At 38.0% G+C, this 21701-nt stretch overlaps 1 protein-coding gene across 16 annotated transcripts in view; it reads left to right on the top strand.

Moving 5' to 3' along the window:
- The window catches only part of LOC131427345 (insulin receptor substrate 1), a 632725-nt gene that overhangs the window by 302320 nt on the left and 308704 nt on the right, over positions 1–21701 (top strand). The window lies entirely within an intron of this gene.

The raw sequence follows: 21701 nt of genomic DNA on the forward strand, positions 1-21701 counted from the left end.
CATGTGTAATCGGTTCACTACAAATGTAAATTTGATCTGTTAGAACCATATCAATTGTCGACGGGTTTTTCACGGAAGAGAAACAAGCCGGATTACTGGGATGAAGAACTGTGAAGTAACCAGCTGAGAGTTGATTATGAAGTATTTTACCATTACTGTTATTTTGCCTACAATTCCACTGGACATGCTTAGCATTTAAGTCCCCTATTACGAAAAATTTCGATCGATATCTTGTAAGTTTTTGCAAATCGCCTTTAAAGAAATTTAATTGTTCGCCGGTACATTGGAATGACAAATATGCTCCAGCGATGAAATAAACTTCATGAATGGTTTCAACTTCGATTCCCAAGCTTTCAATAACTTTAGTACTGAAAGAAGGTAAAACTCGATGTTTCATTTGCCGTTGGACAAAAATGGCAACTCCACCACCCATTCCAGTAAACCTGTCAAATCGATGAACCACATAATGTGGATTACTTTTCAATTTGACATTTGGTTTACGAAAAGTTTCTGTCACATGAATTTTGTGCACTTTGAGAAAATTATAGAATTCATCTTCACTCGATTTTAAAGATCGAGCATTCCAATTCAAAATATTCAAATACTTATTTAACATCACTGTTAAATTTTAAATTCATTTTAATATTGTTTGCAAATTGCCATCCGATTTGAAATGCTTCAAAAAGTGTTGAAGTCGAATTCATTCGGATGATTATTTGAAAAAGTTGATCTTGTAGGTAGATCATTTTATTTTCAGTTATATCGCCTAAATCAACTTCATTTAAAGAAGCGAATGGCATTGAAGGAATATTGGTAGGTAGACTGCCGTTAGAACTGCCATTAGAAGAAGATGATATGGCCGATCTACATATTAATAAATTGTTTTCGTTAGAAGATGAACTGCAAGGCGGTCCTGTGTTTTGATTATTTACATTAGAAAAAATAGGTGGTAGATTTCTACCTGTTATACTAGCATAACTGACATTAGAAGAAGATGATGACGAGGTCGATCTACCTGTCAATAAATTGTTTTCGTTAGAAGACGAATTGGAAGGCGTACCTGTGTTTTGTTTTAAGTTCGAAGAAATAAGTGCCTTAGAAGAATTAGGCGTGGCATTTGTAACGTTTTTTTGATTTTCAGGTATGTTCTGTAAATTTAAGATCGTTGATTTGACTTGTTGTCTAAGCGAAGGAGCTGTTTTCCCTGACAGGACATTTCAAATAATTGGATTTATGATTTCCATCGCAATTTGAACATGAAAATTTATTAGTGGTTTCATTCATTGGACAAACGTCTTTCGAATGCGATTTACCACAATTCAAACATCGTATATCCATATGACAATTTTTGGTTCCATGGTCGAAGCCTTGGCAACGACGACATTGCGTTAAGTTTGCAATACCATTATGCCGTTTATAATGTTCCCAATGAAACGTACTTTTTCTAAAGTTTTCAAATTGCTTACGTCACTTCGATTGAAGTGTATTAGGTAAAGTTCATGGGAAATTCCAGAGCGTGGTTTTGAAGTACCATTCGTCCTTTTTTTTTTTTCATAAGTATTACTTGGGAAGGGGCAAAACCAAGCAATTCTTTTAGTTCATTTTTAATTTCATCAGTACTTCGACAGTCATTTGATAAGCCTTTCAAGACAGCCTTGAAGGGTTCTGTCTGATTTTATATCATATGAATCAAATTTATGAAGTTTCTCGGACAAATATCGAATAAGATGTTCGTAATCTTTCAATCCATTAACCAAGATTCGACATTCTCCTCTTCGTTCGATTTGAAATGAGACTTTTACTTCCGGGAGAAAAGTAGAAGTCTCAATCCGGAATGCTTTGAAGTCGGAAATTATCACCGTCACTGGTGGCATAGATTGATGTTTCTTCCCAGAACGACAAGCGTCCATTTTGGGAATTTTTGATGAATTTTCTTCTATGTCGCTACAATCGGATTCAGGAAGAATCTCGTAAATATTGTTAGACGGCATAGGATCAACGGAAGGGAAATCCGTCCGTTGTCTTTCATTTTCACATTCAGATTCTATAAGATCGTGAATGTTGTTAGAAAAATGTTGAATAACGGATTGTGATTTATTCCGTATTGAATTATTTTTAGCCTTAGGCTTGTTGCCTTTCCGGTTGGACGCAGGCATTTTTGAAATGAATGAAATTTGAAATCATATTAAGTAGGCTAAATTAGTCTTCGGTTAGACTCCTAGTTTGTAAAAGTTTTGATAAAGACTGATTAGTTCGAAGAATAGTTCTTTGAACAGCAAGCCTTAAAAAAGGCTGATTAATTTCCTAATCACTCTAATATCACCCTTTGTATAGCTTTGAAAAAGGCTGACTAATTGTTAGTCTTTAAAAAGACTGTTAGAGATTCAGGTAGCCTTGAAAAAGACTGAAGCCTTGAATCAATGAAACTCTAGGTAGCCAGAAAAAATTTCCAGGAGCAAAGAGCTATACGCGTGCGGTGCGAACGACTGTTCAACACCGACTGTTTTAACAGTGATTACATAGCCTTTCTATATCAGAATAACAAAAAGACTCGGGATGCGACCGAGATAAAGAGATGGTGCAACAAAATGGCCACTCAGATTACTCAACCTAGTGTCCAAAATATGATGAAAAACTTCACAATTTGCTATTTTTTCTTTGAAGTACAAAACATGACCTTCATTTTCAGTACTCAGCAGTGTTATTCCATTTACATGTGTTCGAGATAAATCATTTTGTTTTGTGTCCAGATATTAAATAAACTAAGCTTAGTGTTTTCCATTCGGTGCTATTATTGACCGAAACTATTTACTTCTTCGTTGACTTTTTTTACATATTGCGAAACAAATTCAGTTATTTGTTTAAGAGTGTTGCCGAAATCTTATTATTTGTAAATTCTGGGAGGTCCAGCCCAAATTTAATCATTTCTTTATAACACAACTCGAATCAACTTATCGTAAACCTTTTCAAAACGCTTGATACAGGACACGAACCATTCAATAATATCATTACCATCGAGTATACCGATAAACTGCATAATGATTTTGAAATTATGCAATCCTGCCGGTTCCCAACGACCGGATCCAAGTTCCATCCACCCGCACTGGGTACAAGTTTCGAACCAAGAAGCATGTCTCATTTCAGCCAGTAGCTCGTTTGCTAAGGATGTCTCATCAGACTCGTAAGTACGAATAATGTGGTCACATGTGTTCGAAGACTTGATCTCGGTGCTCTTCAAATTGACGGTAGAAGAAATGCACCAGCTGGGATTGGTGAACCGACGAGCGGTTATTTGCCATTCGAGTAATCAAAATAATGACGTACTTACAAGTCCGAAAGTCAAGCCGATTGCAGCTCTCCCACACCAACGAACGGAGTTTATTCATTATTGCTCGACCCACGGGCACATTTCGGTTCATTATTTGACTTCATCCTGTGCCAACACGACATGGAAGAATGCAATTACTTGATTTTGCTGATAAAATTTCAGTGATTCGTTTCAGGTGACATCTGACAGATTGTGCCATTAGCTTTGGTGTGTGGAATTACACTACGAATCTCCTGGTTAATTTCAGCTGGCAAGTGTCGCTTCACGTACTGTCAGGAGGGTCGTCCCCGCTGTCGTGCCGGGGACAGTTTTGTTCTCATTTTGCATTATTTTTTTCTTTTTTAAGGTACAAATTATGACCATTTTATGAACTTCCGTGAGCACCACCACTCTGGCAATTAAGTAATCATCCACGCCAGAGAGGGGGAAGTCAGTCTGGCACGAAAACCCGGTGAAAATGAATGTGCATCCGAGCGGCGTGGTCTGGAATAGAATGGAGTACAAGGGATCGCAACCATTCATATGATTGGCACGAGTTAAGCGGACATTTTCCTGTTTCCTTCCCTCTGTCTCGGGCGAACCGCGCGAACAGACGGAGCCTCGCGATGGTGATGACGATGATGTTGATAATGATCACGATGATGAGCATCACGCGCAATCATAGAGGACAACATAGTTTAACACTTAGGTGGCACCAAACCTCGGTGGCATAATTCTTAGTGGGTGTTTTCGTGACAATGGATGTGCTTCGAGGATGGTAATTACTAGCAAAGTTGACACACTAAGTACGGTCAGCGGTGGTATCGGCGCGGGGTTTTGTCTAGCGGAAATTGTACTACATTTATGGAAAAATAAAAATATATTTAATTAAATGCATCCGATGAGAAACCTATTTTCAACTAAATGAGTTCATATATGTGTTATACAATAAATACCACAAAAGTAATTTATTTTATGATACAATCGTAACTCGTTTTGGTTTGATGGTACTGAACAATAAGTTGTACTCAGTTTAAATTTGATGCAATTTCGGTAGCCGAAATACTGGTAATAATCACACCCGACGCTGATTATACTACTCACCCAAAGCATATTTCAACCAACTGAATTCGAATGAAAAAAAAAGTAGTTTTACTCAACGGTGGTGATGATATATGGATCCAAACTAGAGAAAATGTTTTTGTTTCATAATTTACCGCGGGAATTAATCTAAATACAGCATCTAAATGAATATAAATGCCCGAATGGTGGAGATAACAGCACAAACACATGCTCTTCCGGTAGATGGCCCATTCCCAGCAGAAATGTTTAGTTGATGCCATATTATTTTTACGGTGATCGTGGCAACACGAGACGGGGCGGTTTTTGCAGTATAAAATGAAAAGCACGGTAAATGTCCAAGGCAATTTAAGGAGTGTATCGAAAATAAGCTGTCCACAAACTTTTCTCTCAAATTATGATAAAAAACGATATTTTATTCAAACTAAAAATTGGTCTTCTATTGTACCAGGGTAAACTTGAGCATAATGAAAACCGGATGAAATTTACGAATTTTCCAACTTTTGATCGAACGCTCTTTATCAAGTTCTGGACAAGTGTTGCATCGCATTTTTTGGACGCTTGAGCCCAAATTTTTTTGAACTCCTGCATATTCCCAGCTTCTCGAAGACCCTCTTCACGATTGCCCAGTAACGTTCGATGGGTCGAAGCTAAGGGCAATGTGGTGAATTGATATTTTCCTCAACGAAATTTATACCCTTTTCCGCAAGCCAATTGAGAGTGGTTTTGGCATAGTGAGCCGAGGTTAAATCCGGCCAAAAATTGCCCCCAGCTTCGGCCTGGATGGGTCGAATCTGAGGGCAATTTGGTCGATTGATATTTTTCTCAACGAAATTTATACCCTTTTCCGTGAGCCATTTGAGAGTGGTTTTGGCATAGTGAGCCGACGCCAAATCCGGCCAAAAATTGCCCCCAGCTTCGGCCTGGATGGGTCGAAGCTGAGGGCAATTTTGTGGATTGATAGTTTTCTCAACAACCCTTTTCCGCAAGCCAATTGAGAGTGGTTTTGGCATAGTAAGCCGACGCTAAATCTAACCAAAACAGTGGAGGTTTACTATGCTTCTTAAAAAAAAGCAGCAATCCCTTCTGGAGACACTTAGATCGATAGATTTCTGCAGTTATAGTTCTGGTAGTGTGAAAAATGGTTAAATTCAAACCACAGGAACATATTGCTTGTCATACCAGTTCCTTTCGACCGAATTTCTCCACTTGAATCGACCTTTCCGCATCGCTCACATCCTCCCCAACGACGACAGTAAAGTATTGTGGACCTGGAAGGGTTTTTAAGTCCTCCTTTACATTTACATAAAGACTGTCCCAGAAAATATGGACGCACTTTGATTTCGCTGTAAATAATTCACAAGTGTTAGATATTCAAATTTTTTTCGATATACTGAGATTCTTAGACTACAACAACAGAATATTATTCTTTGCATTTGCTACTTAGCCATTGTAGACTGGCTGGCGCACCTTCTTGCGAACGTTCCTCATTAAATTCCGTACAGACTTCTTGGCGACAAGTTTTGACACTTTTTTCCAATCTTTTTCGAACTGTCGAATGGTTTCGGTTGCCGAGACATGTTTCCTAAGATGTGCCTTCGTTAATGCCCAAAACTCCTCAATTGGTCAAAGTTGTGCGCAATTTGGTGGATTCATATCTTTTGGGACGAAAGTGACATTTTTGGTAGTATACCATTCTACCGTAGATTTCGAGTAGTGGCAAGAAGCAAGATCTGGCCAGAAGACAACAGGATCCTTGTGGCTTCGAATCATGGGTAGAAGTCGTTTTTGTAAACATTCTTTGATGTATATTCCGCTGTTCATTGAAGCAGTGGTGATGAAGGGTTTCGAAATCTTACCGCAGCTACAAATTGCTTGCCAGACCATAGCTTTCTTACCAAATTTTTCGACTTCAATCGATGTCTCCGACTGGTTAAACACTTGCCCTTCTCGCACCGTATAATATTGTTGTCCCGGTAAGGATTTGTAATCGAGTTTCACGTAGGTTTCGTCGTCCATGATTATGCAGTTCAAATTTCCAGCAAGAATCGTATTGTACAGCTTTCGAACCCTCAGCCTGATCGATGCTTCTTATTTCGGACTACGTTTTGGTTGCTTCTGGTCACATCCCGAACTAAAACCTCCTTCTTTTGCTCGAACACCTTCAGTATACATTTATCCAACTGAGGATTAGCAGTACCTTTTTTGACCCGGATTGCTCCATTTAAACCGCACGCGTAAACCCAATCGGTGTATGTTATTTTCCTAGATTGGTACAACCTTCTTTGACATTTCTGTTGAGTTTGAGCGGGATATGTCAATTAAAGTGTGTGTTTGGCAGCATGTTTACGACACGAAAAATTTGTCTGACTATTTTTACAATGGAAAAAAAATTTTTTTGTTTCAAGTAGAATTTCGGTTACGGAATCATTAAAAAAGTTGCACAAATGTGTTGGGGAGTCTACTCTATTCGAGAACGCAAGTATTTGAGTGGCATAAGTGGCATTTAGTGAGGGTAGTGAGATCGTAGAAAATTTGCCTCATGCCGTTCTTCCTCATCCATCTCCGTTACGACGACAACATCGAAAAAGTGAAGGAAATTTACTTGAAAATCGATCTTGACATCTCTTACGGTTCGACTTAGCACATTTTCGGTAATGTTTTGGGTACGAAACGCGTCGATGCCACGCGATGTGACTGAATTTTTGGCTAAACATGAAAAATAAGTCCCACCCAGATTTGGCCCCCTGTAACTTTTTCCTATTTGCAAAATTTAAATGTCTACTCCGGGGAATGCGCCATGACTCGATCGAGGACATAAAAAGTAATTTGCTGAAGGCCATCCCAGCCGAGGCCTATGGCAAGTGTGTGGAAAATTTGATTTACCACTGGGATACCCATATTGGTTCAAAAGAAGCCTATTTTGAAGGCGATAGTAAAGAAATGTACTAAAATCTTTAAAAAAATTGTTTTAATTGTTCAGTCCGAGTCAATTTCGATGTGAATTTCATTCAGTCCGGGCCAATTTTGAAAGCGTATGTGACAAATAATGTCACTCAATTTTCTCAGAGATGGCTGAACCGATTTTCGAAAACTTAGATTCATACTACAGTTCTTATAGAATTACAAGCTAGTATGTGTCAATTAAGGAGAAAATGAGCACTCAATTTTATCGCAAATTCCTCAACCAATTTTCACAAACTAAAACCTTTTTTAATCCACCTAATAGTGGTGTAATGATGCCATTTTCATATTACTTATGTTTTCCAAAACATCACTAGAAGATTCTGTCAAGACCATCACCTTTTCGATTTGTTAACAGCTGTGTCAAGTTAATATAGATTTAAATGTGGCAACCCAGTCACGGAATCGTAAGTCGAATCTGGATCAACTTTTCGGGGATTTTTTAAAGAATTTCAAGACCTTTTTTTTTATTCAATATTATAATATAATTTTTAGGCACACTGCTTAAGCTCTAAGATGTCAAGGGTATTTACTAATCTTAATTACGACTAACTTAAAACTAGAATAGTATCATTATGTAATGTAGTATCGGGTTAGTGGATTCTCGACAATTCACCTTTCAGCAGGCGAGGTGAATTGAATATTGGATGAGGGTTTTCCAAATGGCGAATATCCATGTTGGCCGCATCCTTCGGTCCGTGTGGGTCCGCCGGAAACACCCCCAGGCTACGAAGGCCCGGCGGGTGGCCCGCATGCTGGTTTTCGACTGGAGCGGTCTAACGTGGACGATGATGGTGATGTTGCGGAAGAGAATGAAAAAAAAAGTAAATATTGTGGAAACGGGGTAAAAAGGATGTGGGAACAAAATGTCTGAAAACAATAGAGATCTAATTGACCTTTTATTTGCATTTTTGTATGTAAAAATCGGTTAAGAAATTTCAGAGAAAATTTAAATCTGAGTTGGGGAAAATCGGTCACGCCATCTCTGAGAAAAGTCATTGACAGGTTTTTTCATTTTTTGGTGCATATCACCCTGTAATTCCGGAACCGGAAGTCGGATCTTTTTTTTTAATCGGTTCCGAAATTATAGGGCGATGAGTGTCAAAACTTTCATACCGTCATACAAAATGACGATGCAATACCGGTACGCATCGGTACGTGTTGGTACGGAATAAGAAAACACCACCGCCTTCGCGAACGAAGCACTCAGCGTGCTTTGTTCAATTTCGTTTAGCGTGTACGGAAGAACGAAAGAAGAACAAATACAACCCAATGCTTCGGGACCATGCACACATTAGCACGTGTTTCCAATCGTGTTGATGAAAAAAACATTGCCGCTGCAGGCATAAATTTCTCTTACCGTTGTTTGGTTTGGTGTGGTTGATCACGGTGCTGCGTCATCGGTGCTGGGGTTGAATTAAATCATAGCCACTTTACGGTACTGTGGTAGAAAGAATGAAAGAATTTCATTGGACTGAAATTTAGTTGAAAGGGCATACATTGGGATCATATGCTTCGCTATGTATATTAAATTTCTGCAGCCGGTTGTTGACAATATTACTAGTCAATCAACACAGTCAATAATATTGACACACATGCTGTAACTACAAATGATTATATTGATAAAAATAACAAAAATAAAAAAACAATCACAAAGAATGTTTTATAATGTTATTATAAAATGTTACTCCTCATTTCACTTGAATTGCATTCACAGCAGTAACAGGAGCACAGGTTTTCGCTTAGTTGGTTTAGTTCGAAAAAGTGCATGAAAAATAAATCAACCAACTTTAATCCAAACGAAGTCTTTGTCTCTACAATCAAAATTTGTATGGAATAGTTTTTAACTGAATTTAATGTATATAAGTCAAAATGACAAATCTTCATAAAATTTACGTCATACAATTTACGACACAGATGAGCTTTCGAAGCAGACTTTTTGATCTTCCTTATAAAACCGATACACTGAAGAAGGATGCAAATAGCATTCCGAAATACGTATCTGTATTATAACGTTTGATACACTTTCGGAAAAATAGTGACTGTGAAAATAGTGACTTTGTGAGAGTGTAATGACGTGATATAACATAGTGGAATTCAACGGTACAACAACAGTACTATTAGTGAGAACATTCTACTAACAGCTCAAACAGAAATTTAGTTTTTGAACTTGTTGGTTTGGTTATTTAATGGCTGCAAAAACTTTTTACGACTGTAACGGTCACCGGGTTCCGAAAACTGAAAATAGATTGTAAAGAACTCCATCGGAACTTAAATCGAATTCTCATGAAATGCTAGTGAGAAAGGCATCATTGCATCACTAGGAGAATTAAAACACTGACTATTTTTTTACTTTTTGACCCTCTATCCAAAAAAAACACTAGATATGCGCTAACCATATAAATAGAATATTTTATGAGAAGATTTTTCGAAAAATTGAAAAACTGTTTGTTTTTTACACAACCTAATATCATATAAAATTACTATATCACAGAATTGCTACGAGTAAAAGAAGTAAATAATTGTCTGAGTCAACAAGACTCGAGAAACATTCGAGAACAAACGAAATTTATTGATTTTCAGTAATCGTTAATTGAAATTCGCTGTATCCTGAGAACAGTAGAATTTAACAACGTTTTGTTTTACACCTTTCGATTGAAAATTTTGTGTTTTTCCACAAAATCTTGTCGGAATTCTTCCAGGTCGGGACACGAACATACGACAACTGGCTTGTAAGACCAACGCCCCATGCATTGAACCACAACATATCAAATTTTGCGTATATTGATTTATTTGAATCCTAAGAAAGAAATATTTTCGAAGCTTACGTCGATGGATATCTATTGGTAAAAGCTATAAGGGCTCGGGCAGTCTATTCTTGATTGGAGGAGATCTGCCACAAAAGTATCCTTGCTGACGACGGACAGATAACGAATCGAGATCAATCAGTTTTCAACTGGCATAGTAACTTGAAAGGTTCCAAGGGTATCCCCAAGGAAGCCGACGCAAAGTGAATCGAACAAATTTTCGTTGGATTGCTTCAATGCGTTGGATATCGTTTTGGTAGTACGATGACCAGACAACCGAGGCATATTCGAGCGTAGAGTGAACTCAGGCACAATATAATGCTTTCAAGCAATGCACATCATCGAATTCTTTAGGAACGCGGAAAATGAATCCTAGTAGCTTAGAGATTTTGGAGATGGTAAAATCAATGTGCTCCTTGAAATTTAACTTAGAATCGATGTACGTTCCAGAGCAATTTGTGAAATATTATAGTCGAAACTGACGAAACTGGCTGCTTGCAACTGAAAGAGATGACGGAGATTTGGAGGTGTTCAAAATCATTCTGTAGCTATATTCTGTAATTATTCAACTGATTTTGTAGGAACTCTGCGTTAGTTGTGGGTTTGATGACATGGCATAATTCGAAGTCATCGGCGAACGATAGTTTCATGCACTTGATCGAAAAATTCGGATCGTTGAGATAAAGTAAAAATATAAACGGTCCAGCGTGACTTCCTTGAGGAACTCCAGAGGTAACAGCGAGTGGTAAGGTTGTACAGTTTCATATTTTCACTATCATTTCGCTACCAGTAAGATATGTGTGAAGACAATTCAGAACGACCTGCCAAATACTAGTCTATTTAACTTTCAGATTGTTATGCGATGACTAATCTTGTCGGAGAAATCCGTGTAGATAAAATCTACTTGAAGTCGTGATTGTAACGAACGTATGATAAAGGAAGTATAGGATACTAAATTTGTAGACGTCGAACGGTTGGTTGTGCAACCATATTAAGGTCATCGCCATTTCATTTTCTAACATGATCAATGGTCCTATAGTACGTGTCAAACGCTCCTAAGCTTGTTAAAAACGATTCAATTACCTCCGAGAAAATAGCGCGGTAAGAAAAACAACGCGTTTTATCGGTTAAGTCATTTATACCAGCATTTCTCCGAAAGTCACAGCCCTTTAATCTTCGAACTTGATCAATGGTCCAGCAAAAGCTTCCAAACGGGTCTAAGCTTGTTAAAATCGAATCAGCCGTCTCCAAGAAAATTGCGCGGGAAAAATAAACAACGCGTTTTTCGGTTACGTAACTTTTACCATTATATCTCCGGAACCAGAAGAACCAGAATGATCTTCGAACTTGATAAATGACATAATAATAGCTTTCAAACGAGCCTAGGTTTGTTAAATTAGATTCAGCCATCTCTGAGAAAATTACGCGGTCAAAAAACTCGCTGAAAGATGCACGCTCACTCACACGCATACACACACAGACATTTTCCGATATTGTCGAGCTGAGTCGATTGTTATATAACACTACGGGTCTCCTAGACTTCGTTCAAAAGTCGGTTTTCCCAGCATTTCTAATACCTTTCTCTGGAGAAAGGCAAAAAGAAACATGAGGTATCGATATTTCATCTGCGAAGTTTTGGCCAAATGGAGTGGAATTGACCTCTTCCTAGAACGGAAGGTCAGATATTTTAAGGATTGTTTTCATATTGTCAAATACTAAATTAGGTTCTCAACTGTCAAAATCAGGACCGCTCGAAGCTAGCGATTGAACAGAAATATCCAGAATTCTGTATAAAATGTTCAAAACGACGTATGTTACAATGAGAGATTCTCTTTGTTTACTTTCTCTTTCGATTATTGCGAAATATTCCTGCATTTTCCGGTCATTTCTTCAGTGCAGATTAAAAGATTATAGCTTTAGTTGTTATTATCGATAGATAATTGGTGTTAAGGATTGCTAAGAGTACCGTAATAATCGAAAAAGAAAGTAAACAAAGAGAATCTCTCATTGTAACATACGTCGTTTTGAACATTTTATACAGAATTAGCCAGAAGAAAAGTGAAGTAATGTTCCATCAGGACAACGACAAGCCACACTCGTTTCTAGAAATTTGGATCTCAACTGTCAAAATCAGGACCGCCGAAAGCTAGCGATGGAACAGAAATATCCAGAACTAGCCAAAAGAAAAGTGAAGTGATGTTCCATCAGGACAACGACAAGCCACACTTGTTTCTAGAAATTAGGATCTCAACTGTCAAAATCAGGACCGCTCAAAGCTGGCGATTGAACAGAAATGTCCAGAATTAGCCAATAAGTAATGTGGAGTAATGTTCTAACAGGACAACGACGTAAAATAAAAAAATTACCTGTTTACCATATTCTAAATAAATAGGAAGCTTAACCGGCTAAGATTGATTTAAACTCGTACCGGTAGAGATAATAGCTAAAATAGCAAGAAAAAAAAACACAACACAATCATAATCACGCACGAGGGACAAAAACCAACTTGCCAAAACTGACGTTTTCAGCAACAAGAAATAGTCAATTCCATCTTCAACCCTGTAATAGTACCGGACCTCTCTCCCTCTGCTTTGCTGCCCGATTCGATTCCATGACCGCTCTTCCAGACCACCAACAAACCCCACAATGCTCGGTATGTACCTTCACTCATACACACACACACACACACATTGTGTTTGAACAACCAATTTGGGTTTTGCCATTGCAGAGCACAGAGTTCGAGCCGTCGTCGTCGTCGTCCAACCTACCAACAACTGAACCGAACCGAACCGAACCGACCGTCCGTCCGTCTGTCCGACCATCCGACGACCGACAGGCCAACCAACGCCGGACGGGCGTAGCGAGCGAATATCCGTTCATGATGTGGGCAGCTACGCAGGCAGCTCGTAATTTGTCCGCTCGGAAGATGAAATCATTGAAACTTCCTGTTCTCGTATTTTCATTCATTATTTTGCCACCGGCGAAAGCGTTCAGTCTTTTTGCAGCAGCAATAATGGCATCGGTTCGCTGCTGCTGCTGCTGTCTCGGCATACCGAGAGAAGGCTGGAGTTGGAAAGCTGGGTGCCGCGGAACGGCCGGGAAATCGAGATGAACCTACTGGCTCTCTTGGCATGCCAAGAATAGAATGAGAAATATTCGAAGCGGAAGCGAGCTAAGAATAATACCTTGGTGTTTTTGGGTCGGTTTGTTGGCCGGCCTGGAGGGGGAAGGGGAGGAGGAGGGGGGGGTAAGCAAGTGCCTGTGGCGGTGGGCTGTAATGGACTTCTGGGAGCATAAAGTACAATCATAATCGCACAAGAAAGTTGGACGGCAGAACCGAAGTAATCATTTCGGATGTCTATTTGTTCGTCTTTTCTGAGGTTCGCCCAACAACGACGTACGGAACGAAATGATTTCTGATTTTGCACCCGCACTCAGTTTGGTGGGAATGTTTATGAATTGGCCTGTGGATTCCGGGAAAAATTCTTTTTAAATTGTACATTCTTGCAAACTCCAATCCACCCGGGGAACGATTATTGTCGGCCGATCGATTCAAAACTTAAGCTCGATTGAGTAGACGCCCCGCAGCCAGGATTTTGTCATCTTATGAAACCACTTAAAAATTTCGAAACAATTTCCACTGCGCTTTTTTGCGTCCTTGGAAATTCGTTCACATTCTTCCTCGGGCAAGTTTCCTTTCCTCTGCGTACCACTTTGCTGCCATGGCTTCCGGTCGGCCGGGCCAGGTCATGGTTCTGGGAGTACGCTTCCAAAGTTGATTTACCAAACCACATCGCTTTCGATTTATTGGTTTTGTTTTCTTGATATTTGTTCTTCTGAATATGCATTTTTTCAGCTCCATCTCCGGCAACGGTACGTGCATCTTCTGTAGCCAGGAGGAGGAGGAGGAGGAGGAGGAGATGTCTGTGGGAGGCTAGTTGCGCCTCAAGGGTGAAGTACAGTGATGCTTGGGTAATTCTCCAAGTTCCAACAGCTGCGTGACGATGGATTTGCCTCAATGCATCAATGTTTGCACTCCGGGCTAGCTTCGCATTCGGAAGTTATGATTGTTCGGCCTGTGGCGCACTTATTTTACACTTAAACCAGCATAAATGCGAGGCAAAAGCACGGAGCATAATTTTTAGGGGGGAAGATATCGTTTTCATAGCGAGTCCGGAGTTTGATCTGACACGTTTTTTTTAATTATTCCAAACTTGAGTATCACATAAAGGTAATTTCAATTTCCGTCTCTAAACCATAATCGAAAAGCAATTGCAGCTTTTTTCTATCTGAGAGGGGTTGAATTTTCCGATGCAATCAGAAGTCCTTGTTTACATATTTGTCCCATTTAAATATTAGATTCTTCAAGTCAATCCTGCACGGAACGACCGAATATTCTGGAAACAAACCAGCAATATTTCAATCCAACACGAAATTCTCATTGACAACTAATTTTGTTATTAAAATCTGAAAATTTGTTTCTATTTATCTATCACCATCATTACTGAAGGACAGCACACAGAAAACAAAAATGAAATTGGTTTTATTAACAAGTTTATTAGCCAAAAACTCATGAGAAGTGTCAAAGCAAAACAATCCATTAAAAAGCTAAAAGGGACAGTCTTGTTGAAACAAAAAGGATGTAAACTGTTAGTGGAAAGTGTATTTATACAGAATTTGTGCGCATTTGAAGCGATTGTGCGTAATAATGTTTTTACGTGGAACAGGGAAGTGAGTTTCGAATGTTGCACTCTAATTGTATATGTCAAATGATGATTTTTTGTATCTTCCAACCTTCCGGGTCACGCCGTCCGGTGTACTACTTATATTCGGTTTTTGTTTTCCGAGTGCTCAAAGTTTTCAGTGAGAGAGTCGATTTCGCGAAGTCGAATGAATTTAGATTTAGAAGAAAAATTTTCAAAAAGAAGTTTATGTTTCGCTTATGTCTTTTTCTCCAATACTACATCGTATTTGTACCTGCCAATATAGAAAAGATAATGAATTTTTTTTCGGTAGTAGTGTGCCATCTAGTGGGTAGTAGTCATTAAGGTGTTAACGTTTTTTCGGTGACAGAGTGCCATATAGCTGCAAATTGCAGAAACCAATTCAACCATTTTTGTTGGTTGAAAACAACGTTTTATTTCTCTAATTCAACTAAAAAATTAGTTGAATGGATATGAAGTGTGCCTTAGCTAAGAAATGACAGCACGTTTAATTGGTGAATTCAACTAAATAAATAGTCATCTCAACAAATATTTTATTATTAATACGGGAATTAGAATTAAAAAATCTAAATTAGCAAAAGTAAGATTTTTTTAGTTGTCTCAAAAAATAACTAACTAGAATCAGAAAATCAACTAATTTTTTCGCCAAAATGCTGATTTCGGTCTTTCCGTGTGCACCCAAGTATACCCACGTGGCAAATCACATTTTTTTCTTTGCCATATGCGATCGTTTCTTTTCTATTTCATCCTTCAAACGCTCCAATAACGCCGCTATATGATATTCACCGTTAATGGTATTGCTTTTCTCAAGATAGTCGATAAATATTACACTCCGCACATCCAAAAATACCGAAGATATAACCTTTCCAGCCGATTGTTGTGCTTTCGGATGCATTGTACAAAGTTCACCAGTTCAGTTACTGTCCACTCAGATGAGTATCCTCTTTATTCCGGAATGAAGTGATGAATCCATGTTTCATCCATTGTCACATATCGACGCAATAATTCCGGTTTGTTACGTTTAAAACGACCAATCACTGTTCCGAATCATAAACACGTTCTCGTTTTTGATCAACAGTGAGCAAACGCGGCACTCACTCTATTTTATGGTTTCTGGTGTTACCGCCTCATTTGGACGTCCACTGCGTTCTGCACCATCGGTGCCCCTACGACTTCTGATGGACCGAAGGTTCCATAACACTTTTCAATCCGGGCTTGAACTGTTTATTTTTCCCATCAAGAAGCAGTGTAAAATTAAAACACGAAATTGTTTTCGATCCATTAGCATGATAACTCACGAACTGATGAATAGAATCTCATGAATCAACTAGCAAAACTAGCGTCATCTATGTGTTAGGGCCGGAACTTTTTAGGCCATGTGTTATATTTGTTGCATCAGTTAGAAATATGTTCAAAACGGGTGGCAGAGGCAAGTGAAAAATTACTGGAACTGGATTTAAACATATATTTGATCACAGCTATGCTGTTAGTTACTAGTTGAAAATAAGTTTATTTGACGTTGCGTAAACATATGAAAACCTAAGCGTATGTGCAGATCGCTATTGTGAAATCAGATAGTGGTATCGTGATGGTAACCAAATTTCGATTTTAACATTTTTTTGTTTGCTGGTGAGAAAAAGCTGATTTGAATACTGCCCGCCAGTGTATGGAACTTAAATATAACAAAGATATACATATTTTTTAAACATGTTTTTTGAAGAAAAAAAATGAATAGTTCTTTAATATCCATTTTACTTCAATGTACTACCATCAAACCGAAGACAGCAATATACAAAACATAATAAGGAAATCGGATACAACAATAGGGTAAAGTGGGGACGGATATAGCGTTATGGGTAAGTCGCTACCTATTACGCAGCCCACCTGGATTCGATTCCCAACCCGGCACATAGGGTTAGAAACTTTTTTCTGGCCCGAAGAGGCGAATGGCCACAATGTTAAAACCTCGAAAATCGAAACAAAAATATAGGGTAAAGTGGGGAGAGATTCACACGTTTTCTTTAAATTAAAATAAAATGAACAGGAAGTAACGAACCATTACTGTGAATGTTTTTAAAAACTCTTCAAACATCAATTATTAATCCCGTATTTTATTCGGAGAAAAAAAAATGATTATCATAATATATCAAATAATATATAATATATTAGGAGAACGTGCCACTTGAGCAAATTAGTTCTGAAGACAAACAGAAAGTACTCGGTCTTGTTTAAAAAAAAACTACTGAGAATGTATTTTCGTTATTCGTTAACCATTTTTACACAATGTAGGATCGAAAATTGAGAAGAAGGAGTCTACTATCTTTCTTTGATACATTTCATGGTTGCTTCAAAAATGTTCGAGTGTCCACGGATTTAGTATTACATTAGCCTTACTTTTATTTAGGGTAAGAATTTTGCATATTGTAAATAAGAAATAAAATATTCTCCGATCAAGAGTAGGCCCTTTTTACGTCATATGTTTCATATTGAATAGGCGACATCTCTCCCATAGGTTTTGTGCGACATCTCTACCGATTTCTAGGTATGCTATGATATAGAAGATTACCTACACCTAACTATAAAAACATATTATTGAAATAAAAAGCGTCAGTATGAAAACTAGTATCAACAAACTATAGTATTCAGTGAGTGTGAATTTATGATGGGAAAATATAATTGTTGTAGACCTTTTAGCAATAATGGAAAACCTTGTTCGTTGAGGCGTCGTAAAGAAACAGATAGCATGATTGAATACTTTGCTTTCAAGCATTGCGCCATTACTGCATATTTGTGACTCATGTCGATTATATTCATTTCGACATATGTCTGTTGAAAGTGCATAGCAACTATCTTCCAGCGACAACGAGATGCCAGACTATACCGCAGTTTAATCAGCAACATCTGGAAATAATTTAGAAAAAATGGCCCTAGCTACATCGAGATATGATTTAGAAGAAATACCATCAGCAGCTTCACTTGTCTCAGCATCCACCCAACACATATTTATAAAGACATCGTGTTTCGAAAATTGTTGTATAAGTTTTTCCTCAGGAAACTGTTTTTTTTTATCATCTCTTCAACTTTCTAAAACATTCCTTGTAACTTGACGTTTTTTTAACTAAGAATTTTGAAAAAAATAATTTTATTTTCGATTTCACGAAAAAACGTAAGATTTTTTTTCAGTGTATCAGGTGTACAACTTTGCTTCCGTCGTTTTCCGATAGATGGCTGTACCGGCTGAGGCTGGTTAAAATACATAGATGATAATGCCTTTAAAGTGAGTGTGTACAGTGCCTAACGAATTGTCATCGCCGTTTCAGTGACAGTTGTTCTTGTTTTCGTATTCTTCACGCTCGAAAATGTCTGTTTATGTGCCCAATTCTTGCCATTTGCGCGAAGTTTTACTTTTCTGTTACAATTCGAAAAAAAATGCGACTGAAGCGCATCGAATGCTTTCAGAAACTTACGGTGATGCTGCTCTGAGTAAAAGAAAGTGTCGGGAGTGGTTTCAGCATGTTAAAAATGGTGATTTCGATGTCGAAGACAAACATGATGGTGGAAGAGAAAAAACCTTCAAAGATGAATAACAATATACTACGAGCTCTTAAAACCGGGTGAAACCATCACAGGAGATCGCTACCGAACGCAACTGATGCGTCTTAGTCGCGCGCTAAAAGAAAAGCGGCCACAGTATCAAGAGCGACATGACAAAGTCATCATCCAACACGACAATGCTCGGCCTCACGTCGCAAAAGTGGTCAAAAAGTACCTGGAAACGCCGAAATGGGAAGTCTTGCCCCACCCGCCGTATTCCCCAGATGTCGCCCCTTCTGACTTCCACCTATTCCGTTCGATGACACACCAGCATTCGATAATTTCCAGAAAGATGAGAGAAAGTTGTCGCTAGCGACAGACAATACTTTGAATAATGCATCTGTAAGCACTTTTTCTCAATAAAGTTTTAAATTTTGAAAAAAACGGCGGAAGGAAAGTTGTACACCTAATATATATTTTTAAAAAACTGAATTCATTATTTACAATTTCTTCTAAGACTTATTTTTTGTAGAAGCTATGGATTTTTAGTTATAATTGTTTGGAAATACTGCGACTAAAAACTTATACGCCCTTTTAATCTCTAGACCTGTAAAAAACACTTCATTTGCCATAACGAACACACATGCAAAGTTTCATGCAAATCGCAAGGGGTGCCAACAGTCAGCCGATTCCGCATGGAATTGCTCTATAGTAGACGCCGCTTAATTTCAAATGACAATAAATATCTTCTATCTGTTACAAAAAAGAGTTATATCATGTTACAAAAAAGAGTTATATCATTTCCTTCGGAAAAATGGTGACAATAGAGCAAATTGTTTTCTATGGAATTTTAAATCTTCCACTCCATGCATGCCAGGTCTTCGATGATTGTTTGGCGCGTATTTAAGTTGTGCAATGCTAGCACGCTGTAAAGGAAAATATGAATACTGAATACTATTATTAAATTCGTTTGGTGCGCAACGAACTGTTTTGTGTGGAAATTTTACTGAGCCTACTTGATCCATGTGCTTCACTATTTCGAAACACATGCTCAATTAAGTATGGGTGCGAAATAATGAACAGAATACATGTTTCCTATGTTATTCTCCGGTGTGTAAATTGTGTTTAATGTCGTGAAGTCAAATTAAAGAACTACTGTTAGGAATGAAAGGGATTACCGTGGGAAATTGTTTCATGATTCGTAGTTTTCTTGAAATTTTAGAAATATGAATCTGCGTAAGCAAAGTGAAGCTATCATCGTTAACTCAAACACCAAAACTGTTTGGCCCCCTAGCTTATTTAACAATTCCTTTTAAATTCGAATGATGTACTTTGGGTTTTTAGGTTTAAATTTTGCATACGCATTACCTATGCCCGAAAAGCAAAATTTGTATCACCAGTTGTAGTCATAAACTGTAAGTAAAAAAAAATTGAGCTTCTTGAACTTCATTAGATTAACCAAAACACAACCGTGTTACACAAATAAAATTCAATTGATGAAGTGGAAAGTGAGGTTGCGTGAGTTAGCTGACATCGTGAAGATATCAACAGAACGTGTTGGATTTATATTGCATGAGCATTTGACTATGAGCAAGCTGTGTTCAAAGTGGGTGCCGCGTTTGCTCACTGTTGACCAAAAACGAGAACGTGTTGATGATTCTGAGCCGTGTTTGACCGTGTTTTAACATAACAAACCGGAATTTTTGCGTCGGTATGTGACTATGGATGAAACATGGATTCATCACTTCATTCCGGAATCAAAAGGATCGTCATCTGAGTAGACAACGACTGGTGAGCCTCCGAGCAAAGCGTCCGGAAGCACAACAATCAGCTGTAAAGGTGTTTTGGGATGTGCGTGGTGTAATTTTTATCGACTATCTTGAGAACAGAAATACCATTAACAGTGAATATCATATAGCGTTATTGGAGCGTTTGAAGGCTGAAATTGCAAAAAAACGACCGCATATGGCAAAGAAAAAATGTTGTTTCCTCAAGACAACGCACCGTGTCACAAGTCAATCAAAACAATGACAAAACTACATGAATTGAACTTCGAATTGCTCCCACACATCCACCGTATTCGCCAGATTTGGCTCCCAGCGACTACTGGCTTTTCGCAGACCTGAAAAAATTGCTCGCCGGTAAGAAATTTTGCACGAATGAGTCGCACGATGTTCTTCGGGATAGCTATAGATATAAAAATAAGAGGAACTATTGTAGAAGGTACAGGCACAGGTAAAGAATGTACAATAATTACAGGAAACAATACAAAATAGTACACGAATAAGTGCAGAATGGACAAGAACATGTACAGAAATGAGAGAAACAAGAAAAGAAAGTGCTGGCACGAGTGTAGAGAGTGCAGGAACAGGTAAAGAAAGTGCAAATAATATTCGAACAACTACAAAAGGTACAGCAACGGATACAATCAATACAGGAACATGTACAGGAAGTTCTGAAGTGCAGGTGCAGAAAATACTGGAACAAGTACGGAAACAGGTTTAATAGCTAATGGCAAATGTTATCGAGGCAACAATTTGGACTGGCATGCAAGCAAGGACAATGTTATTTTTGAAATTCATTTACATTGTTGTTGGTGAGTCAAATCTACTTGAAAACGAATTATTTTCATGTTGCATAATAGTAGTTATTTCAGTTCGTCCTTGCAACGAAACGCCAACTACTTTTCTTATTTTTAATTGATCTCTATAATATCGCTGTTCAAAACTGCGCTTTTTGTGTCATGTAAGTGATTAGATGTTAGTCACCCAATTTTTTTGTTGCAAATTAGTCACAAAAAAGTTTCCACTTGGGTAAGGAACAAACTTGTAACTTGTCTTCTGTGTGGAGTTTCAACTAATTCAATCATTTATTTTTGCTCAGCTCATAAAGAAATAAAACGCAATCACACTGAAAACCGACTTTTGAACCAAATTTTGGATGGCTTACCATTCGACTTAGTTCGTCAAGATCGCGCATATTTTCCACTTCCGGGTTCAAATTATAGGGTGATATTACGTTCATAAAGTTTTCAACTTCGATAAATATCCGTCGAACATTTAACTGCAATGATTTTTTTATGAAAAGTGCGAATTCGAATAGTTATATTTATGGTACCTGAATCTATAGAAAATGTTAACTTAAATAAAAACTGTTAAAACGAACAATATTGCTATTACGTTTTATTATAATTAGTATTGCTTATATTTCAACCGTTATTCAATCTAAATGACAAGACTATCGTTTGCAATTATGTTATTTTTTCAGCACACATCGCACACACTT

Source organism: Malaya genurostris, chromosome 2 (genome assembly GCF_030247185.1).
Source record: "Malaya genurostris strain Urasoe2022 chromosome 2, Malgen_1.1, whole genome shotgun sequence".
Taxonomy (NCBI): Eukaryota; Metazoa; Arthropoda; class Insecta; order Diptera; family Culicidae; genus Malaya; species Malaya genurostris.